The sequence below is a fragment of the Saccopteryx bilineata genome, chromosome 6 (genome assembly GCF_036850765.1).
Source record: "Saccopteryx bilineata isolate mSacBil1 chromosome 6, mSacBil1_pri_phased_curated, whole genome shotgun sequence".
NCBI classification, from domain to species: domain Eukaryota; kingdom Metazoa; phylum Chordata; class Mammalia; order Chiroptera; family Emballonuridae; genus Saccopteryx; species Saccopteryx bilineata.
In genome coordinates this window covers 56,736,745-56,755,722 of record NC_089495.1, presented here as the reverse complement: position 1 = coordinate 56,755,722, position 18,978 = coordinate 56,736,745, and positions in this window count along the sequence as shown.

Genomic DNA, 18,978 nt, shown 5'->3' with positions numbered 1-18,978 from the left:
TGACATAGAAGACAGACAACTAAAGATATTTTAGAGAGAAGACTAAAGAGAGTCATGATTTAAAAAAAATGAGAAAGCCCTACAAGAATTGTCTGACTCTATCAGAAAGAGCAATATAAAAATAATGGGTATATCAGAAGGAGCAGAGAGAGAAAAAGAAATGGAGAACATATTCAAACAAATAATCAATGAAAATCTCCCAAGCCCGTGGAAAGAATTAGAGCCTGAAATGCAAGAAGTAAACAGAACACCGAGTTACCTTAACCCAAACAGACCTACTCCAAGGAACATTGTAATAAAATTATCACAAATTAATAACAAGAAAAAACTCCTCAAGGCAGCCAGGGAAAAGAGGACAAAAACATAAAAAGAAAAGCCCATTAGGTTATCATCAGATTTATTTGCAAGCCAGAAGAGAGTGGACCCCAATATTTAAAGAACTAAAAGAGTACCTAGCCAGGTGGTGGCATAGTGGATAGAGCATCAGACTGGGGTGTGGAGGACCCAGGTTCGGGACTCTGAGGTCGCCAGCTTGAGTGCGGGCTCATCTGGTTTGAGCAAAAGCTCACTAGCTTGGACCCAAGGTCACTGGCTTGAGCAAGGGATTGCTCGGTCTGCTGTAGCCCCACAGTCAAGGCACGTATGAGAAAGCAATCAATGAACCACTAGGGTATCATAACAAAAAACTGATTATTGATGCTTCTCATCTCTCTCCATTCCTGTCTGTCTGTCCCTATCTATCCCTCTCTCTGACTCTGTCTCTGTTAAAAAAAAAAACTGAAAGAGAGTAACTTTCAGCCAGGAATACCATATCCATCAAAGCTTTCCTTTAAATATAAAGAGGAAATAAAAACATTCACAGATATTGAGAAGATGAGTGAATTTATCACCAGAAAAATCCCATTTCAGGAAATACTAAAGGGGGTTATTCGACCAGATAAAAAGAATAAAATAAAACAACATCACAAATAAAAGCTCCAAGATCACAATAAAAACAGAAATAATCTGTGACAACAAAAACAAAAAAAGGGGGGGAGAACACAAAAAGTAGCAGTAACAAAGGAGGATGGAGTGCAGAAGCACTCATGAGATAATGGACTACAATGAATATATTCTTTTAATTACTGAATGGTAACCATCCCTGAAAATACCACTACTGAAACACATGGTTTAAAAAAAGAAGAAAGAGAAAAGAAGTATGAAATATAACCAAATAAAAACAAATGACAAAAAACAAAAGAGAAGAACCCACTAAAAACACAGCTATTAGAAAGCATTATATAAAATAGCAATAGGAAACCCTCAAGTGTGAATTATTACATTAAATGGAAATGAATTGAACTCACCAATAAAAAGACACAGAGTAGCAGAGTGGATCAAAAGAAAAAAACTGTATGATGCCTTCAAGAAACACATCTAAACTAGAAGGATAAAAACAGACTCAAAGTGAAAGGTTGGAAAACTATTCTCCAAGCAAATATTATAATATCCAAAGAAAACCAGTTGTAGCCATACTCATATCAAACAATGCTGACTACAACACAAAAGTAATCAGAGACAAAAATGGTCATTTCATAATGATAAAGGGGACATTGAAACAAGAAGACAAATGCTTCTTAATATATATGCACCAACCCAAGGGGCATCAAAGCACATAAGACATCTACTATCTGATCTAATATTAAAAACTGACAAAAATACAATCATACTTGAAGACCTCGATACACCACTAATGTCTCTAGATCATTCATCCAAACCGAAAATTAATAAAGAAATATTGGCCTTAAACAAAGCACTAGAACAGTTGAATATGATAAACATCTACAAGACATTTCATCCCAAAACATCAGAGTATATATTTTTCTGCAGTGTACATGATACATTCTCAAGAATTAACAATATGTGGGATAAAAAACTAACATCAACAAATTCAGAAAGATTGAAATTATACTACACATATTGTCTGACCATAAAGCTTTGAAACTAGAATTCAACTTCAAAAAAGAAGTAAACAAACCCACAGAAATGTGAAAATTAAACAACACATTTCTAAAAAATGACTGGGTCAAAGAAGAAATAAAAGCAGAGATCAAAAGATATATATAGACAAATGAAAATAACAATACAACATATCAGAATCTCTGGGATGCAGCAAAAGCAGGAATAAGAGGGAAGTTTATATCACTACAAGCTTATATAAACAAATAAGAGAGAGCTCAAGTAAATAAGTTAACATCACATATTAAGGAACTACAAAAAGTAGAACAAAGGCAACTCAAAACCAGCAGAAGAAAGGAAATAATAAAAATTAGAGCAGAAATAAATGAAATAGAGAACAGAAAAACTATAGAAAGAATCAATAAAACTAGGACCTGGTTCTTTGAAAAGATCAACAAAATTGCCATACCTTTGGCAAGACTCACTAAGAAAAAAGAGAAAGGACTCATATAAACAAAATCCAAAATAAAAGAGGAGAAATTACAACAGATATCATAGATATACAAAGGATTATTGTAGAGTACGATGAAAAAACTATATGCCACCAAAATTAACAATCTAGCGGAAATGGATAAATTCCTAGAACAATATAATCTCCTTAGATTGAATCATGAAGAAGTAAAAAGCCTAAACAGACCTATAATCAGGGAAGAAATAGAAACAACTATCAAAAACCTCCCAAAAATAAAACTCCAGGGCGAAACAGCTATACTAGTGAATTCTATCAAACATTCAGTGAAAATTTGGTTCCTATCCTACTCAAAGTATTCCAAAAAATTAAAGAAGAAGCAATACTTCCAAACACATTTTATGAGGCCAACATAACCCTCATACCAAAACCTGGCAAGGACAACACAAAAAAGAAAACTACAGACCAATATCTCTAATGAATACAGATGCAAAAATCCTAAACAAAATACTAGCAAGTGAAATACAACAACTAATCAAAAAAATAATTCATCATGATTAAGTGGGATTCCTCCCAGAATCAAAAGAATGATTCAACATATGTAAAACAGTTAACATAATTCACCATATCAACAAAACCAAGAACAAAAACCATATGATATTATCAATAGATACAGAAAAGGCACTCAATAAAATACAACATTATTTATGTTTAAAACACTCAACAAAATGGGTATAAAAAGAAAATATCTCAAAATAATTAAGGCCATTTGTGACAAACCATCAGCTAACATCATATTAACTGGCAAAAAAATGAAAACTTTTTCTCTAAAATCAGGAACAAGACAAGGCTGCCCACTCTCTCCACTCCTATTCAATGTCATCCTGGAAGTTCTAACTAGAAATCAGATAAGAAAAAAAATAAAAGGCATTCATATTGGGGGAAAAAAGTAAAGGTTTCACTTTTTGCAGATGATATGATCCCGTGTATAGAAAACCCCAAAGACTCCACAGGAAAACTATTAGAAACAATAAACTAATACAGTAAGGTCACAGGATAAAAGTTAACATACAGAAGTCTATTGCCCTCTTATATGCCAAAAACGAAACTTCAGAAAATGAACTCAAAAAACAATCCCTTTTACAGTTGCAACAAAGAAAATAAAATACCTAGAAATAAACATAACAAAAAATGTTAAGGACCTATATAATGAGAACTACAAAGCATTGTTAAAGAAAATTTAAAAAGACACAGTGAAATGGAAATATATTGCTTCTTCTTTGATAGGACAAATAAATATAGTTAAAATGGCTATATTACCCAAAGCAATATACAAACTTAATGCAATTTCAATCAAAATTCTAATGTCATTTTAAAAAGAAATGGAACAAAAAATCATCAGGTTTATATGGAACCATAAAAAACTCTGAATAGCCAAAGTAATCCTAAAGAAAAAAAATGAAGCTGGGGGCATTACAATACCTGACTTCAAATTATACTACAGAGCCATGATAATCAAAACAGCATGTTATTGGCAGAAAAAATAGACACTTAGACTAACAGAACAGAATAAAGAGCCCAGAAATAAAACCACATATATATGGTCAAGTCATCTTTGATAAAAGAGCAAAAAAACACACAATGGAGAAAAGAAAGTCTTTTCAATAAACGGTGCTGGGATAACTGAAAAGGCAAATGCAAAAGAATAAACCTCGACTACAGTTTGTCTCTTTGAACAAAAATTAATTCAAAATAGATCAAAGACCTAAATATAAAATTTGAAACAATAAAATACATAGAAGAAAACATAGGTACTAAACTCATAGACATTGGCCATAGAGAACATATTATGAATTTGACTCCAAAGGCAAGGGAAGTAAATGCAAAAATAAATAAATGGGACTAAATCAGACTAAGAAGCTTCTGCTCAGCAAAAAAACTGTCAACAAAACAAACAGACAGCCAACTAAATGGGAGATGATATTTTCAAACAACAGCTCAGAAAAGGGGCTAATATCCAAAATATATAAAGAACTCAGAAAATTCAACAACAAACAAACAATTCAATAAAAAAAAAATGGGAAGAGGACATGAACAGACATTTCTCCCAAGAAGAAATACAAATGGCCAATAGATACATGAAAAGATGCTCATCATCACTAGCTATTAGAGAAGTGCAAATCAAAACTACAATCAGATACCACCTCACACCTGTTAGATTAGTTATTATCAACAAGACAGGTAATAACAAGTGTTGGAAAGGCTGTGGAGAAAAAAAAACACTCATTCACTGTTGGTGGGAATGTGAAGTAGTACAATCATTACGGAAGAAAGTATGGTGGTTCCTCAAAAACTTAAGACTAGGCCCTGGCCAGTTGGTTCAGCGGTAGAGCATCGGCCTGGCGTGCAGGAGTCCCAGGTTCGATTCCCAGCCAGGGCACACAGGAGAGGCGCCCATTTGCTTCTCCACCCCTCCCCCTCTCCTTCCTCTCTGTCTCTCTCTTACCCTCCTGCAGCGAGGCTCCATTGGAGCAAAGATGGCCCAGGCACTGGGGATGGCTCTGTGGCCCCTGCCTCAGGCGCTAGAATGGCTCTGGATGCAGCAGAGCGATGCCTCAGAGGGGCAAAGCATCGCCCCCTGGTGGGCATGCCGGGTGGATTCCGGTCGGGCGCATGCGGGAGTCTGTCTGACTGCCTCCCCGTTTCCAGCTTCGGAAAAATAAAAAAAAACAAAAAAAAAACTTAAGACTAGAACTACCATATGACCCAGCAATTCCTTTACTGTGTATATACCCCCAAACCTCAAATTCATTGTTACATAAAGACACATGTAGCCCCATGTTTATCACAGCATTGTTCATGGTGGCCAAGACATGAAAACAACCAAAAAGCCTTTCAATAGAAGATTGAGTAAAGATGTGGTACATATATACTATGGAACACTACTCAGCCATAAGAAACGATGACATAGGATCATTTATAACAATGTGGATGGACCTTGATAACATTATAATGAGTGAAATAAGTAAATCAGAAAAAACTAAGAACTGTATGATTCCATACATAAGTGGCACACAAAATTGAGACTCATGGACATAGGTAAGAGTACAGTGGTTACCTGGGGGGGGGAGAGGGAGGGGGTTTGGGAGGGGAGGGGCATAAAGAAAACCAAATAAAGAGTGACAGAAGATGATTTGACTTTGGGTTATGGTTATACAACATAATTGAATGTCAAAATGATATGGAGATGTTTTCTCTAATTCTGTGTGCTCTAGTTGACTAATATCACCATGTTAAAATTAATTGTCTAAGTGAAACTATAAAAAATAAAAATAATAAAATGCTGCTATGAAGCATTGAATCTAGGGACAAGATCCTGCCTTGCACAAAAGGATGAGTTTCCCATGGTTAGAGATTCACAGAGCACTCTCAAGAATGTGGGTGTGGGGAAGGGGTGAGAACCTGAGGAAGGAAGAAGGTAAGACTATCTCCCATGCTTCTGCCATCCTTAGAAGCTTTTCCGATGGGACTCATGTGAAAGTCTAAGTTGTCAATATCTTTATCTATTTACTCCTAAATTGTTATTGTACCATAAAGGGGCAAGAGGGTTAAAGGAGCAATAGGCACAGTACATTTGACTCCCTTTTCTGCTCTCCTGTGAAGAAGAGAGATCTGCAAGTCAAGAGGTCTACTGCCTGGTTGATAATAGTTGCTTACTAGCAAGTTATCAGCACACAGTGGTGCAAAGAAGAGTGAGGAGAGACCATGAGTTTCTGAGGAGCACTGAGTGGAAATGCCAGAAAGACAATAAAACCACAAATCCTGCTTATCCCACCATTTTAGAGAAAGCTGTCCTCTGAACATATGAAAAGGGGATGGAAATCAAAGTTGCACTTATTTGCACAAAGGTTATCCAGCAGCAATTATAACTTCATTATTTTATTTATGCTGCCACCAATACTAGCAAGCCCCTCCTATGTGCCAAAGATTATGGTTAAAAAGAGAGGACTTTAAAAAATAAACTACTGTGCAGATGTTAATATTCTAAGAGGAACATGATCAAATAGACAAAGTATGGAAAGTACTGTGGTAGATATGTACATATTGGTATGGTAGCACATAAAAGATCAATCTTATTCATCTGGGAGAAATTGTGGATGACTTAACAGAGGAAGTGATGCCCCAGCTCAGTATTCAAGATAAAATACAATTTATCCAGGCTAAATTTGTGTGTAACAAATGTAAGCTGGAGTGAGAGGAGAGTTCAAGTTAGTTTTCACAATATACCAAGGCATGGAAGACAGAGACATTATGACTTAAATGAACAACTAAATTTGCTTGTCATGATAAAGCACAGCTGTAGGAGGGAAGATGAGATAAATCTGGAGAGTTGGTGAGGGACTGGGTCATAAATGAATTATAAAGCTATGATAAGAATTTTTAACTTTTATTTATAGTCATACAAGGATTACTGTGTTCAAAAAAGTTATTCAGTCAGAAATACAGAGAAGGTACTGTAAGAGAATGAAAACTAGACCGTACTAATAACTGTAGAAGAAATTATGAATATCTAGGGCATAGGCAGTGAACATTGGAATGGAGGTAAGGGTACAGATTGGGGAGAGGTTAAAAATGTAAAATTGCTATAAATTCATGATGATTTAGATATGGTTTATAAAATAGATTGAAGAGAAAAGATTGCTCCAGCCAGTTGGCTCAGGGGATAAACTGTGGGTCAGCATGTGGACATCTAAGGTTTTATCCCTGCTCAGGGCATGCAAGAGAAGTGACTGTGGGGGAAGGTCACAGGAGGAACCAGGTCCAGAGAATTTTGGCTGGAACCACCTACATCCATGCCCACCAAAAGAAATGGTCCAGAAGCACATTGAAAAGGAATGACTGTCTGTCAGCCAATTAAATTTTGCCATGTCACATCAACCCACCACCACCATACCAAAGCTATAGATTACCCCCGGGCTGGTGAGGCTGCACGACTTCTCCGGCCCATCTCACAGACCAGAAAACCTAATTTGGAATGCACTCTAATAAAGCTTTTGCTAGTTCACAATTGGTGGCTGCACCCTTCTTTCTCCCTCGGTGGAGAATACCTTACATTTGGTGCCAAAATCTGGGAGGAGCTTGAAGCCCACTGGGGCCGCTCCTCTCCTCTTCCCTTCAGAGGAAGAATGGGACCTCCAACCTCCCACCAACTTTGGCACATGGTGCGGTAAGTCCCCTGCCTCCAGCCTCCTCTCAGTTCTTTCTGCCTCCGAGACTCCCTGTTCATAATTGCAGCTGCGTCAGGGACCTCTTATCCGTTCCTAGTGTGTGTGTGCCCTTGGAGATATCCCGAACATTCCCACTCTATCTGACCACCCAGTGTCCAGAGATTGAGTTGTGGGACGCCAATTTTCATCTCTTATCACTCCGAGGCTGAGGGAGGTCATAGGGGCACAGGAATCTAAACCTGGCTCAAAAACACCCCTGGGGCCTGACCAGGTGGTGGTGCAGTGGATAGAACATTGGACTGGGATGTGGAGAACCCAGGTTTGAGATCTCGAGGTTGCCACCTTGAACGTGGGCTCATCTGGATCAAGCAATGCTCAACAGCTTGAGCCCAAGGTCACTGGCTCGAGCAAGGGGTCACTCGGTTTGCTGTAGCCCCCTGTTCAAAGCACCTAAGAGAAATCAATTAATGAACAACTAAGGAGCCACAATGAAAAATTGATGTTTCTCATCTCTCTCCCTTCGTTTCTGTCTGTCCCTATCAGTTCCTCTCTCTGACTCTCTCTGTCTCTGCCACAAAAATGAAAAAACAAACAAAATAAAAAAAAAATCACCCCTGGGATGCCTTATCTGGAATCTCTCAAACATTGATCCCTCCCTAAAGAAGAAGAAAATTGACATCGCCATAGAGACTTATCAACTGCAAACCTCTACCTGAGCGTGCCAAAGGGGCAGAACCCGGGGTACAGAGTCACTGACCAGGAAGAGGGAGAGAAAAGAAAAAGCAAGAAGATAACCTCTCAAAATCAAGAATAATCTGCAGACTTTATAACCTATCCCATTTTCTTATATTTGTTCGTTTGTTTCTCTTATCTTCATTCTTGATACTTTTTTTTCCTCCTCCAATTTGGTCGATTAACTCTCTACCGGTCTTACTCTCTCCTCTCCTTGAACTACACTACCCATAAGTGTTACATCTCCCATTATCTTTTCTCTCCTCTTCCTTTCTCTCTATGAGGGTTGCACTCCAAAACCCTTAACTCTCTCTCTCTCTCCTCTTTTTTCTTTTTTCTTCTTTTAGTGGTTCCCTCTTTTTTTTCTCTCTCTCTTTTCTCCCTCTATATTAGTTTCTTCATTTCTCCTTTACATCTCCTCTCATTCAAACCTCAATAACAAACAAATTATCTTATCTGGGACTCAAACTTATGTTTGTGGCATTTTGGGGGGTCTTTACTGCACCTTTTTAACTCACTAGCAGTGCTCCCATCCCCAGCTCTCCATTTTATCTAGTTCTTGTTCCACTAAATACAATAGTATTTGTCCCCCAATTTTTCTGTTTTCCTCTTATTCCTCTCATAATAACTCTTAGACAACCAACACCTAAAAGTAAATCATTTTATTCTTGACCCAAATTTTTTTCTTATTTGCTTTTTGTGGGTCCATACCCCCTTCTCTTTTTTTTCTTTTTTTTTCTTTTTTTTTTTTTCCCCTTTATTACTTTTCCCCAATTCAGGCCCTCCATTACAGGCATTGTTTGTTATAATTCACAGTTCACCACAAGATTTTTCTCAAGAAAAAGGGGAGAGGAGAGGAGAGAAAAAAAGGAGGGGGGGAATAATTTCCTTTTTTTTAATTTTTATTTTATTTTTCTTTATTTCATTATTAATTTTTTTAAAAAAAAACAACTCTTTTCGATTTTTATTTTTTTAACTTTTTATTCTTTATTAAATCTCAATACTATCAACAAAACCACCCTCAGATGCCATTAAGGAAGAGAAAATCGAATATAATGGATACAAAAGAAAGAGAGGTAACACAGCTAGATGAGGAAAAATCTATGGAGAAAAAATTTAATATATTGGAAACCTTGGAGGTAAATGACAGAGAATTCAAGATAGAAATCCTAAAAATCCTCCAAGATATACAAGAAAACACAGAAAGGCAATTTAGGAAGCTCAGAAAACAACTCAATGAACACAAAGAATATATGTCCAAGGAAATTGAAACTATAAAAACAAATCAAACAGAGATGAAAAACTCAATTCACGAGCTGAAAAACGAAGTAACAAGCTTAGCTAATAGAACAGGTCAGATAGAAGAGAGGATTAGTGAAATAGAAGACAAGCAACTTGAGGCACAACAGAGAGAAGAAGAAAGAGACTCAAAAATTTAAAAAAAATGAGATAGCTCTACAAGAATTATCTGACGCCATCAAAAAGAATAACATAAGGATAATAGGTATATCAGAGGGAGAAGAGAGAGAAAATGGAATGGAGAACATACTCAAACAAATAATAGATGAGAACTTCCCAAGCCTGTGGAAAGAACTAAAGCCTCAAGTTCAAGAAGCAAACAGAACTCCGAGTTTTCTTAACCCCAACAAACCAACTCCAAGGCATATTATAATGAAATTGACAAAAACCAATAGCAAAAAAAAAATTCTCAAGGCAGCCAGGGAAAAGAAGAATACAACATATAAAGGAAGGCCCATTAGATTATGATCAGATTTCTCATCAGAAACTCTACAAGCTAGAAGAGAGTGGACCCCAATATTTAAAGTCCTGAAAGAGAGGAACTTTCAGCCACGAATACTATACCCATCAAAGCTATCCTTTAAATATGAAGGAGAAATAAAAACATTCACAGATACAGAAAAGATGAGGGAATTTATCATCAGAAAACCCCCACTCCAGGAATTACTAAAGGGGGTTCTCCAATCAGATACAAAGAACAACAAAAAAAAAACAGAGCCACAAGTAAAAGCTCCAAGAAGAACACAATAAAACCAAATTTAAACTGTGACAACAACAAAAAGAAAGAGGGGGAGAAGATGGAGATTAACAGTAGCAAAGGACGATGGAGTGCAAAAGTACTCACAAAATAGTTCCCTACAATGAACAGGGTAGGGACCCTTTTCATTACTCAAAGGTAACCACCATTGAAAAAACCACCACAGAAGCACATGAGATAAAAAAGATAGCAACAGAGGAAAGATGTATGGAATACAACCAAATAAAAACAAAAGATAGAAAAACAAAAGAGAAGGATCAAACAAGACACAAAACTAACAGAAAGCAAGATATAAAATGGCAATAGGGCCCTGGCCGGTTGGCTCAGCGGTAGAGCGTCGGCCTAGCGTGCGGAGGACCCGGGTTCGATTCCCGGCCAGGGCACATAGGAGAAGCGCCCGTTTGCTTCTCCACCCCTCCGCCGCGCTTTCCTCTCTGTCTCTCTCTTCCCCTCCCGCAGCCAAGGCTCCATTGGAGCAAAGATGGCCCGGGCGCTGGGGATGGCTCTGTGGCCTCTGCCTCAGGCGCTAGAGTGGCTCTGGTCGCAATATGGCGACGCCCAGGATGGGCAGAGCATCGCCCCCTGGGGAGCAGAGCACCGCCCCTGGTGGGCGTGCCGGGTGGATCCCGGTCGGGCGCATGCTGGAGTCTGTCTGACTGTCTCTCCCTGTTTCCAGCTTCAGAAAAATGAAAAAAAAAAAAATAAATAAATAAAATAAAATAAAATAAAATGGCAATAGGGAACTCACAAGTGTCAATAATTACACTAAATGTAAACGGATTAAACTCACCAATAAAAAGGCACAGAGTAGCAGAATGGATTAAAAAAGAAAATCCAACTGTATGCTGCCTACAGGAAACTCATCTAAGTAACAAGGATAAAAACAAATTCAAAGTGAAAGGCTGGAAAACAATACTCCAAGCAAACAACATCCAAAAAAAAAGCAGGTATAGCAATACTCATACCGGATAATGCTGACTACAAGACAGGAAAAGTACTCAGAGACAAAAATGGCCATTTCATAATGGCTAAGGGGACACTGAATCAAGAAGACATAACAATTCTTAATATATATGCACCAAACCAAGGAGCACCAAAATATATAAGACAGCTACTTATTGATCTTAAAACAAAAACTGACAAAAATACAATCATACTTGGAGACCTCAATACACCGCTGACGGCTCTAGATTGGTCAGCCAAACAGAGAATCAACAAAGACATAGTGGCCTTAAACAAAACACTAGAGCACCTGGATATGATAGACATCTACAGGACATTTTATCCCAAAGTGACTGAGTATACATTTTTCTCCAGTGTACATGGATCATTCTCAAGAATTGACCATATGTTGGGCCACAAAAACAACATCAGCAAATTCAGAAAAATCCAAGTTCTACCAAGCATATTTTCTGATCATAAAGCCTTGAAACTAGAATTCAACTGCAAAAAAGAGGAAAAAAATCCCACAAAAATGTGGAAACTAAACAACATACTTTTAAAAAATGAATGGGTCAAAGAAAAAATAAGCACAGAGATCAAAAGATATATACAGACTAATGAAAATGACAATACGACATATCAGAATCTATGGGATGCAGCAAAAGCAGTGATAAGAGGGAAGTTCGTATCACTTTAGGCATATATGAACAAATAAGAGAGAGCCCAAGTGAACGACTTAACTTCCCACCTTAAGGAACTAGAAAAAGAAGAACAAAGAAAACCCAAAACCAGCCGAAGAAAGGAGATAATGAAAATCAGAGCAAAAATAAATGAATTAGAGAACAGAAAAACTATAGAAAAAATTAATAGAACAAGGAGCTGGTTCTTTGAAAAGATCAACAAAATTGACAAACCCTTGGCAAGACTTACCAAGGAAAAAAGAGAAAGAACTCATATAAACAAAATCCAAAATGAAAGAGGAGAAATCACCACGGACACTGTAGATATACAAAGAATTATTGTAGAATACTATGAAAAACTTTATGCCACTAAATTCAACAACCTAGAAGAAATGGATAAATTCCTAGAACAATACAACCTTCCTAGACTGAGTCAAGAAGAAGCAGAAAGCCTAAACAGACCTATTAGTAGAGAAGAAATAGAAAAAACCATTAAAAACCTCCCCAAAAATAAAAGTCCAGGCCCTGACGGCTATACCAGCAAATTTTATCAAACATTCAAAGAAGACTTGGTTCCTATTCTACTGAAAGTCTTCCAAAAAATTGAAGAAGAAGCAATACTTCCAAACACATTTTATGAGGCCAACATAACCCTCATACCAAAACCAGGCAAGGATGGCACAAAGAAAGAAAACTACAGACCAATATTTCTAATGAATACAGATGCTAAAATACTAAACAAAATACTAGCAAATCGAATACAACAACATATTAAAAACATAATACATCATGATCAAGTGGGATTCATCCCAGAATCTCAAGGATGGTTCAACATACGTAAAACGGTTAACGTAATACACCATATCAACAAAACAAAGAACAAAAACCACATGATCTTATCAATAGACGCAGAAAAGGCTTTCGATAAAATACAACACAATTTTATGTTTAAGACTCTCAACAAAATGGGTATAGAAGGAAAATATCTCAACATGATAAAGGCCATATATGATAAACCATCAGCTAACATCATATTAAATGGCATTAAACTGAAGGCTTTCCCCGTTAAATCAGGAACAAGACAGGGTTGTCCACTCTCTCCACTCTTATTTAATGTGGTACTAGAGGTTCTAGCCAGAGCAATCAGACAAGACAAAGAAATAAAAGGCATCCATATCGAAAAAGAAGAAGTAAAGATATCACTTTTTGCAGATGATATGATCCTATACATCGAAAACCCCAAAGAATCCACAAAAAGACTACTAGAAACAATAAGCCAATACAGTAAGGTCGCAGGATACAAAATTAACATACAGAAGTCAATAGCCTTTCTATATGCCAACAATGAAACTATTGAGAACGAACTCAAAAGAATAATCCCCTTCATGATTGCAACAAAAAAAATAAAATACTTAGGAATAAACATAACAAAGAATGTAAAGGACTTATATAATAAAAACTGTAAACCATTGTTAAGGGAAATCGAAAAAGATATAATGAGATGGAAGAATATACCTTGTTCTTGGCTAGGAAGAATAAATATAATCAAGATGGCTATATTACCCAAAGCAATATACAAATTTAATGCAATTCCCATCAAACTTCCAATGATGTTTTTTAAAGAAATAGAGCAAAAAATCATCAGATTTATATGGAACTATAAAAAACCCCGAATAGCCAAAGCAATCCTAAAGAAAAAGAATGAAGCTGGGGGCATTACAATACCTGACTTCAAACTCTATTATAGGGTCACGACAATCAAAACAGCATGGTATTGGCAGAAAAATAGACACTCAGACCAATGGAACAGAATAGAAAGTCCAGAAATAAAACCACATATATATAGTCAAATAATTTTTGATAAAGGGGTCAACAACACACAATGGAGAAAAGAAAGCCTCTTCAATAAATGGTGCTGGGAAAACTGGAAAGTCACATGCAAAAGAATGAAACTGGACTACAGTTTGTCCCCCTGTACAAAAATTAACTCAAAATGGATCAAAGATCTAAACATAAGACCTGAAACAATTAAGTACATAGAAGAAGACATAGGTACTCAACTCATGGACCTGGGTTTTAAAGAGCATTTTATGAATTTGACTCCACAGGCAAGAGAAGTGAAGGCAAAAATTAATGAATAGTCTTCTTACATCAGACTAAGAAGTTTTTGCTCAGCAAGAGAAACTGATAACAAAATAAACAGAAAGCCAACTAAATGGGAAATGATATTTTCAAACAACAGCTCAGATAAGGGCCTAATATCCAAAATATACAAAGAACTCATAAAACTCAACAACAAACAAACAATCCAATAAAAAAATGGGAAGAGGATATGAACAGACACTTCTCCCAGGAAGAAATACAAATGGCCAACAGATATATGAAATCTGATATATGCTCATCTTCTTTAGCTATCAGAGAAATGCAAATCAAAACGGCAATGAGATACCACTTCACACCTGTTCGATTAGCTATTATTAACAAGACGGGTAATAGCAAATGTTGGAGAGGCTGTCGAGAAAAAGGAACCCTCATCCACTGTTGGTGGGAATGTAAAGTAGTACAACCATTATGGAAGAAAGTATGGTGGTTCCTCAAAAAACTGAAAATAGAACTACCTTATGACCCAGCAATCCCTCTACTGGGTATATACCCCCAAAACTCAGAAACATTGATACGTAAAGACACATGCAGCCCCATGTTTATTGCAGCATTGTTCACAGTGGCCAGGACATGGAAACAGCCAAAAAGCCCATCAATGGATGACTGGATAAAGAAGATGTGGCACATATACACTATGGAATACTACTCAGCCATAAGAAATGATGACATCGGAACATTTACAGCAAAATGGTGGGATCTTGATAACATTATACAAAGTGAAATAAGTAAATCAGAAAAAACCAGGAACTGCATTATTCCATATGTAGGTGGGACATAAAAGTGAAACTAAGAGACATTGATAAGTGTGTGGTGGTTACGGGGGGGAGGGCGGAATGGGAGAGGGAAAGGGGGAGGGGGAGGGGCACAAAGAAAACAAGATAGAAGGTGACAGAGGACAATCTGACTTTGGGTGTTGGGTATGCAACATAATTGAACGACAAGATAACCTGGACTTGTTATCTTTGAATATATGTATCCTGATTTATTGATGTCACCCCATTAAAAAAATAAAATTATTAAAAAATATATATATATATAAAAGACATAAAAAAAAAAAAAGAGGAAGAAAATGATCTTCTTCTCCAAAATGGCCTGGCCACAATACCCACTGAATAACCAGACCAGGTGGCCTCATGAAGTGATTTTCTATTTCACACCCTTACTGATTTACAGATCTATTGCCAAAAATCTGGGAAATAGTCGGAAATTCCTTAGATTCAGGGCTTCTGGCATGCAGAGTGCAGCAGAAATGTAGTTAACTATGACAAATTAAGGGAAATTACTCAAGGACCTGAGGAAAATCCTGCCCTCTTCTTTGATTGCCTCACTGACACTATGGTCCTCCATACTTGTTTAGACCCTACCTCCAATGCTGGGGCCACTGTGTTAGCTACTCACTTTATTTTCCAATCAGCCCCGGACATTCAGAAGAAACTTAGAAAGGCAGAAGAGGGCCCCCAAACCCCTATCCGAGACCTGATGAATATGGCATTTAAAGTTTTTAATGGTCAGGAGAAAAAGGTCAAGGCTGCTCACCAGACCCGCATGGAGCAAAAGGTAACACTCCAAACCCAGGCTCTTGTGGCAGCCTTGAGGCCAGCAGAGCAACAAGGGCAAGGCATAGAAAGTGCCCAACCCAAGTCCAGACCGCAAAGAAGAACCCCACCAGGAGTTTGCTTTAAATGTGGCAAAGAGGGTCACTGGTCCCGACAGTGCCCCTGCCCGAGGCCGCCCACTAAGCCCTGCCCTGACTGCAAGCAGCCTGGTTACTGGTGAAGCAATTGCCCTCTTTGGGCAACAGGCTCTTCCTCGGTGCCTCCACGTGGAGGACAAGCCACCCAAATGGGAGGCCAAGCCATCACTCGAACCCCTTGGCCTCATGGACGACTGACGCAGCCCAGACTCAAAGACCCACATCACACTTGCCGAGCCCAGGGTAATGCTCTAGGAGCGGGAAAGTCCATCTCATTTCTTGTGGACATGGGGGCTACCTTCTCTGTTTTGCCATCACACTCTGGACCTCTAGTTCCCTCACAGGTCTCGGTTATGGGAGTGGATGGGACCCCTTCTTTCCCCCCTCACCTACCACTCCTGACATGTAGTTTGGATGGATTCCCCTTTTCGCACTCCTTCTTAGTTATGCCATCATGCCCTGTACCCCTCCTGGGTCGAGACATTCTACAAAGTGTCAGAGCCACTATCCAACTGACAGCATCTTCCCACTTCTACCCTTCCTTACTGAAGGCTCTCCGTCTACCACAGATCACCCTAACCTGGTCACACCCCCTATTCCACCAGATATGGTCAACCCTCAAGTCTGGGACACTTCTACCCCTGTAGTAGCTACCCACCACCCACCTGTTCACATCTGCTTAAAGAATCCCTCCCAATTCCCATCTAGACCCCAATTCCTTATTTCAGCAAGTCACCACCAGGGTCTTAAACCAATAATTACTGGCCTCTTGAACAAAGGCTTACTCATCCCCACGGACTCCCCCTGCATTCCTTTTCAAAAACCTTCAGGGGTTTATCACCTTGTACAAGACTTATACCTAATTAATGAGGCAATACTTCCCCTTCATCCCATAGTCCTTAATCCTTACACATTACTGTCACACATTCCCTTGGACACCACTCACTTTGCAATCCTAGGCCTCAAGGATGCCTTCTTTACCATTCCTCTACACCCTGACTCTTACTTTCTGTTTGCCTTTACTTGGACTGATCCAGACACTAGTGCAGCCCAACAGGTTACATGGATTGTTCTATCCCAGGGGTTCAGGGACAGCCCACATCTGTTTGGGCAGGTGCTAGCTCGGGATCTAGCTGCATGCGATCTCGAGACAAGTACCCTCTTACAATATGTAGATGACCTACTCCTCTGCAGCTTCTCCCTGTCCTGTCTGCTTGAAGGAAACACACCGCCACCCTTCTTAACTTCCTCGCCATGAAGGGGTATCGTGTCTCCTCTACTAAGGCTCAACTTCACTCTCAGTCCATAGTCTCTCTGGGTATCGCCTTAACCCCCACCACCCGAGGTTTCACTCTAGATCAAACTCAGACCCTCCACAGTCTCCAGCCACCTACCACCGCTGATCAGATTCTTTCATCGGTTTAATAGGCAGGCTTCTTTAGACCCTGGACTCCCAATTTTGCTCTCTTAGCCAAATCCCTCTATAAGGCTGCAAAAGATACTCCCACAGGACCTCTCACATCCCCCAACGCTGTAAAAGGGTTTTCTCTACCCTTCGAGATGCCCTCATCTCCCCCCCCCTCACTTTACCTGACCCCAAATGCCCCTTTTACCTTTTCACTGATGAAAAGCACAGTAATGCAATGGGAGTACTGACTCAACTTGTGGGGCCTACATACCGCTCCGTGGCATACCTCTCTAAACAATTAGACACCACCATCAAAGGCTGGCAGCCCTGCTTCCGGGCACTGGTGCAGCAGCCATACTCACCAAAGAGGCTATTAAACTCACCCTTTCCCAACCCATCTCTGTCTTCTCCTCCCACAGGGTCACCAACCTCCTTTCACACAAATCTCTTTCTCTATTGGGTCCTTCCCACCTAAAAGAATTTCACCTTCTGTTCATCAAAAACCCTTCAGTCACTCTTTTGCCCTCTCCCCGATTCAACCCAGCCACTCTACTGGAACCCACCCACTCTTGTATGGAACTAATAGATTTCCTCAACAGACTCTGAGAGGGATTATTACATTTTCCTTTAAAAGATTCAGATCTAATACTCTTTGTAGATGGGAGCTCTGTACAGGGACCTGACAGATGACTACAGGCAGCCTACGTGATGGTAACCACCTTCTTCACCTTAGAAGGAGCTGCCAGAGGGACCATCTCCCTGAAAGCAGAGCTAATTGCCCTCATGTGGGTACTCACTCTGGTCCAGGAAAAACACGTAACCATATATACTGACTCTAAATATGCTTTTCTTATCACCCACAGCCACTCTGCCCTCTGGAAGAAAAGAGGCTTCCTCACTACCAAGGGCTTCCCCATAATCAAACTACTCTCATTTCTAAACTTTTGCAGTCATTACAGCTTCCCACTGAGGTGGCTGCGGTACATTGTAGGGGCCATCAAACCTCTCAGGACCTGGTGGCCTTGGGAAATGCTCGGATCGACACAGCGGCTCGAAACCTCACCCTGGAATCCTCCTCACTCCTCTCATATTTCTCTCCACCTCCTTGAAACCTTCCCACACTCCTGAGGAAGAACAGGCCCTCCTCAGAAAAGGTGGAGACGTTAGAATTGCCTTACCAAAAGGACAGGTTGAAACTCTCCTTTCTGATATCCACTGTTCCTTACATATAGGGCCAAAGCTCTCTATCAGTTCTTGCACCCATTCTTTTTTTTTTTTCCAGGCCTCCAGCAGATTATCTAAAAGGTATACCCAATATGCACTATCTGTTCCAAAGCCTCTACACAAGGGGGACTCTGCCCCCACTTTCCTACTCACCAACTAAGGGGGCACGTGCCAGGGCAGGATTGGCAAATTGACTTCACTCATATGCCCCCTCGCAAAAAACTCTGTTATCTCTTAACTTTTGTTGATACCTCTCCAGGGTGGATAGAAGACGTTCCCACCTCTCGAGAGTTGGCAGACACTGTTGCCTCCATTATCATTGAAAACATCATTCTGCGGTTTGGACTGCCGACTACCATCCAGTCAGACAACGGCCTGGCCTTCATTGCCCAAATAGTCCACCAGGTTGCCACCTCTCTCAATATTACCTGGAGACTCCATATAC